The 6111-nt window shown below is 40.1% G+C and overlaps 1 non-coding gene across 1 annotated transcript; it reads left to right on the top strand.

The window, feature by feature from the left end:
* Positions 1-5649: 5649 nt before the first annotated feature.
* LOC130942769 (small nucleolar RNA R71) lies at positions 5650-5753 on the top strand. The gene has a single exon (XR_009071321.1). It is a non-coding gene; the product is annotated as a small nucleolar RNA R71 (small nucleolar RNA).
* The last annotated feature ends 358 nt before the right edge of the window (positions 5754-6111 follow it).

Raw genomic sequence — 6111 nt, 5'->3', positions numbered from 1 at the left:
AAGTATTAAATGAATTGCCAAAGATAGAAAAATCATCCATGAAGACTTCTAAAAATTTTTCAACCATATCAGAGAAAATGGAAAGCATACACCTCTGAAACGTGGCTGGGGCATTGCATAGCCCAAAAGGCATCCTCCTGTATGCAAAAACTCCAAATGGACATGTGAAGGCAGTCTTCTCTTGGTCCTTGGGGTCCACCACGATTTGATTGTACCCGGAATACCCATCCAAGAAGCAATAATAGGTATGGCCGGCCAATCTTTCCAGCATCTGATCAATGAATGGGAGAGGAAAATGATCTTTCCTTGTGGCATCATTCAATCTTCTATAGTCTATGCACATCCTCCACCCAGTCACTGTTCTAGTAGGGATCAACTCATTCTTCTCATTGGTGATGACCGTCATCCCTCCTTTTTTTGGTACAACTTGAACCGAGCTCACCCATGAGCTGTCAGAGATTGGAAAAATTATTCCAGCATTCCATAACTTTATGACTTCTTTTTGAACCACCTCTTTCATGGCTGGGTTGAGTCTTCTTTTGGGGTTGAACCACAGGCTTTGATTCTTCTTCCAGCAAAATTTTATGCATACAAATGGCTGGGCTAATGCCTTTGATATCCTCAATTGTCCAACCCAAGGCTATTTTGTGGGCTTTCAACACTTCAATCAGCCTTGTCTCTTCTTCCATATTTAAGGAGGAGTTAATGATCACTGGTAGGGTCTCTTCTTCTCCCAGGAACACATAATTGAGGTGAGGGGGAAGAGGCTTCAACTCCTGTTTTGGCTTCTCTTTCTCCTTATCTTCACTGGAAATTTCTACCACTTCTTCTTCCTGTTGCTCATGACAAGTGGCTTCTAACATTTCCTCCACCATACTTTCTATCATATCCACCTTCATGTAGTTTTCTTGTTCAGGGGGGTGTTGCATTGATTTGAAGACATTGATGACCATTTGTTCATTATGCACCCTGAAAATCATCTCTCCATTCTCTACATCAATAATAGCTCTAGCCGTGGCTAAGAATGGTCTTCCCAAGATGATTGAATTATTTCCTTCTTTCTCTGTATCCAGAATTACAAAGTCTGCAGGGAAGATAAACTCCCCAACCTTTACTAACAAGTTTTCCACAATGCCATTGGGTGTCTTGATTGATCTATCAGCCATCACCAAAGACATCCTAGTAGGTTTGAGTTCTTCTATGGCAAGCTTTCTCATCATTGATAACGTCATCAGATTAATGCTAGCACCAAGGTCACAGAGAGCTTTGTCTAAGGTCATTTTGCCTATGGTGCATGAAACTACAAAGCTCCCTGGATCTTTGAGCTTTGGTGGGATACCTCCTTGAATCACAGCACTACATTCTTCAGTGAGAAGTATAGTCTCCTTTTCTTGCCAACTCCTCTTCTTGTTGATAAGCTCTTTCAAGAATTTTGCATACAGGGGCATTTGCTCAAGTGCTTCAGCTAAGGGAATATTGATCTCCAACTTCTTGAAGACTTCAAGAAATTTTGGGAAGTGTTGGTCCTTAGTCTCCTTGTTGAGCCTTTGAGGATATGGCAATGGAGGTGTGAAATTCACTTCCTGCCTTTTTTCCTTCGTTGACTCTCCCATTGCTTCCTTCTCTTTTCTTGATTTTGGTGCCTGGTCTTCCTTTTCTTGAGGTGGATTTTGAGGCCGCTTGCTTGCTGTTGCATCTTCATCATTGGCTTTCTCTCCTTCAGCTTGTTTCTCGTCACTTTCCTTTGGCTTCTTGGTAGCTTCTTCATTTTTCACCAGAATTTTTCCACACCTTAGCTGTATTACCTTGCACTCCTCTTTTGGATTAGGAATAGTGTCACTTCATAGTGAGCTTGTGGTCTTTCAATGGTAATCTACTTGGAGAGCTGTCCAATTTGCCTTTCCATATTCTTCATAGAGGCTTCCTGGTTCCTTGTTGTCATCTTTTGGTGCTTCATTAATTTTTCCATTAAGAGCTCCAAGTTGGTAATTCTCTGAGAGTCTTGTGAGATTGGCTGATTGTGGGGTGTTGAGGGTTGAGGGTAAGTATTTTGGTTAGAGGCTTGGTTATTTGATGGATGATGGTTAGCATTGGGGTAGGTGTTTTGTGGTCTTCTGTATGTGGTTTGGTTATTATTCGGCTGGTTGTTGTGGTTTGTGTTTTTCCAATTATTTTGAGTTGAGTTCCTTTGCCATGGTTGCTGAGTTTGATTATGGTTATCTCCCCATCTGAGGTTGGGATGGTTTTTCCAAGAGGGGTTGTAAGTATCACCATAGACTTCATTTGGCCTAGAATTTTGATTGTGCATGTACTGGACTTGTTCTTGCTATTGCTCCTCTTGGATTTCTTCATTTTGCCCCCAAGTGGTTGATGGTTGGCTTGTGTTGACTGCTGTAACTTGGAGATTGTCAATCCTCTTGGCCATTTACTCAAATTGTTGTTGAATCTGCTGTTACATCATTTTGTTTTGAGCTAGGATTGAATCCACTCCTTCCAACTCCATCACTCCTTTCCCTTGTGATGGTTGACGTTGCCTTTGGTGAGCAAAGAAGTACTGATTGTTGGCCACCATATCAATGAGATTCTGGGCTTCCTTTGCAGTTTTCATGAGTTGCAAAGAGCCTCCAGCTGAGTGATCCAATGCTTCCTGGGATTTCAATGTTAAGCCTTCATAAAAATTCTGCAACTTATCCCATTCAGTGAACATTTCAGGAGGACATTTTTCTGATTAGAGCCTTGTACCTCTCCCATGCCTCATAGATGGGTTCAGCCTCCATTTGTGTGAATGTTTGTACCTCAGTCTTCAACCTAATGATCCTTTGAGGTGGGTAAAATTTGGCAAGGAACTTGGTTACCAAATCATCCCAATTATTGATGCTGTCTCTTGGGAAGGATTCCAACCATTGAGTGGCTTTATCTCTGAGAGAGAATGGAAAGAGCAGTAGCTTGTAGCTGTCAGGAGGCACACCATTGGTTTTGACAGTGTCACAAATCCTCAAGAAGGTAGACAAGTGTTGGTTGGGGTCTTCAAGTGGTCCTCCTCCATAAGAGCAATTATTTTGAACCAAGGTGATGAGTTGTGGCTTCAGTTCGAAGTTGTTTGCATTAACATTTGGAGTTAAAATGCTGCTTCCACAATGTCTAGGATTTGCAAATGTATAGGAGGCCAAAACTCTCCTCTGTGGTGGATTGTTGTTGTTATTGGCTGCTCCTCCTGGTGGATTGGTTGAATGTTCCTCCATGTCTTGAAATTCTTCTTCTGACTCCTCCTCTCCAACAATGTTTTTCCCTCTTTCAGCTCTTCTTAATCTCCTGAGGGTTCGTTCGTCTTGTTCATGAAAGGTAGGTGTAGCTCTTCTTGTATCTGTCATATAAACAAAACACAAGAAACACACAAAATCAGTGACACTACAATCTATTGCTAGAGTGAAGTTTTAGTTAGCTTAAGCAAAAATTCAAACAGTTAGTTGGTTAATCAAAAATTAAAGAAACAGAAAAGAAAAAATGCTTGATCTTGACCTCCACTTCACTTAATCATTGTCAATGTATTTCAATCCCCGGCAACGGCGCCAAAAACTTGATGTGCGGAAAACGATCCGACACAAAACTCACCGGCAAGTGCACCGGGTCGCATCAAGTAATAAAACTCATGGGAGTGAGGTCGATCCCACAGGGATTGAAGGATTGAGCAATTTTAGCTTAGTGGTTGATTTAGTCAAGCAAATAGAAGTTGAGTTGTGTGATTTGTGATTAACAGAAGCTAAATTACTTGAAATGTAAAGGAGAAGGGAAGAATTGCAGTAAATTAAAGAGCAAAGAAAGTAAAGAAGCCGAATCTTAAAACGCAAGTAATATAAAGTGTAGAAACTTATATTGCAAGAAATATAAATGACTGAAACTTGAAGTGCAAGAAATGTAAATTGCTTGAATTAATAAAAGGGATTGGGAATTGGGATTGCAGAATTTAAACAAGAACAAGTGAATTGCAAGGAACAGACAAGTAGAAGATGAATTAAATTAAGGTAGATCTCAAACAGAAGAGTAAGAATGCTTTGAAAATTTAAGAACAGAAAATGAGCAATGCTTAATTTGCAGCAATTTAAAAGAGGATTGAAGATCTCAGGAGTGGAAGAGACTAGAAAACAAGTCTAGATCTCAAATCCTTCCTTGATCCAACAAGAACAATTGCAAAAGAAATAAAGGAAAGCAAATTGCAAAAAGAGTAGAAGATGAAACAGTGAATGGAAATTGAAATTCAATTATGCAGAAAATTAAAGCAAGGGATCCCAAGGTGAGATTAAAACAGAAGTTCTTCAATTCTTCACCCAAGATCCAAAATAAAAAGTAAAAAGTGCTCAAGCAAGAACAAGGAAGAAGAGAGATCAATTCTCCTCCCCAATTCTCTAAGAACTAAATTCCAAAGTAAAAGCTCAAAAATGAAAATGGAAGTTAAAGGAAAAATTCAAAAGTGATTCTCCAGGTCCTAATTACATCAAACTAGCTCCTATTTATACACTTTCTATTCTTGGATTTTGGAATTTGGATGGGCTTTTAATTTGGTGAAGATTTGAATTTAATTGGATTTTTAATTAATTTTCCAGCCCATGAAGAAATTGGTTCCAGGAGGATGCTCAACTCACAAGTTGAGCTGAGCATTGAGGCCTTGTGTGTGGATCCTTTTGTAGCGTGGAAGGCATCAGGGGAATGCTCAGCTCACAAGTTGAGCTGAGCATTGAGGCCTTATGCGCACGTCCTGCGCACATCCTGCTTCCTAGCCGTGTCGCGCTTGTGTGTGGTGCACCATGAGTAGCGCTCTGCTCACCAAGTGAGCTGAGCATTGGCTCCTTCAAAGAGAGGTCCTTGGTTCGAAACTTGAGGGAAGCATGCGTTGGATTTTTCTTTGTGAAGGAAGTAGCGCTTCTTTCTCCTCTCTTCCTTGAGGTGCTTAGTTCGAATCTTGGTGGTGGCATTTGGCCATTTTTTGGCTTGTTTTCCTTGTGAGTAGCGCTCCTCTCCTTCCCTTGGGTCATGGGTTCAAACCTTGGAGCAAGCATTTGGCAAACAATTTCCTTGAATTTCTTTTGATGAATGCCCGATAATGCTCACTTGGTGAGCTGAGCATTGTTTTTCCTTTCCTTGTTTCTTGGCTTCAAATTGTGCTCAGCTCACAAAGTGAGCAGAGCATTGAAACATTGCTTCCTTGGAAATTTTTGTTGTGCTCCTTTCATGTGCCACGCTTTCTCATGTTCTTTGCCACACTTTTCTTTTCCTTGAGCCACACTTCTTAAGCCATGCTTTCTTCTTTTCTTCTTTTCTTCACCTACAAGAAATCAAAACAACCAATCAAAGTATCACCAAATTCACAAGGTTTACAAATCATTAAAAATCAATCAATTTTAGCCCAAACCTCATGATTTAGCATCAATTAAATGGTGGTTGTTTGATTTAAAGAATTCATGCATTTTCATTCCAAATTACTTACTTAGAATGCAAGAAAGTGCATAAAACCTAATAAAAACAAAGAAAAAAACTAGTGAAACTAGGCTAAGATGACTTGTCATCAATCTACCAGCAGAGTGGTCCAATGACATCTTGGATAACTCAGACAAACCATCATAGAATATACATATAATGCTCCATTCTGGAAACATGTCAGAAGGACACCTTTTGGTTAATTACTTGTATCTTTCCCAAGCTTCATAGAGGGATTCACCTTCCTTTTGTCTGAAGGTTTGGACATCCACTCTGAGCTTACTCATCTTTTGAGGTGGAATGAATTTGGTCAAGAAAGTATTGACCAGCTTGTCCCAAGAGTTCAGGCTTTCTCTAGGTTGTGAGTCCAACCATGTCCTAGCTTTGTCTCTTACAGCAAAGGGGAAAAGCATAAGTCTGTAGACCTCGGGATCAACCCCATTGGTCTTAACAGTATCACAGATCTGCAAGAATTCAGATAAGAACTTATGAGGATCTTTTGATAGAAGTCCATGAAACTTGCAGTTCTGCTGCATTAGAGAAACTAATTGAGGCTTAAGGTCAAAGTTTTTTGCTCTAATGGCAGGAATTGAGATGCTTCTTCCATAGAAGTTGGAAGTTGGTGCAGCATAGTCACTA

The sequence above is a fragment of the Arachis stenosperma genome, chromosome 7 (genome assembly GCF_014773155.1).
Source record: "Arachis stenosperma cultivar V10309 chromosome 7, arast.V10309.gnm1.PFL2, whole genome shotgun sequence".
NCBI lineage: Eukaryota > Viridiplantae > Streptophyta > Magnoliopsida > Fabales > Fabaceae > Arachis > Arachis stenosperma.
This window is presented reverse-complemented; position numbering and strand designations above follow the sequence as displayed.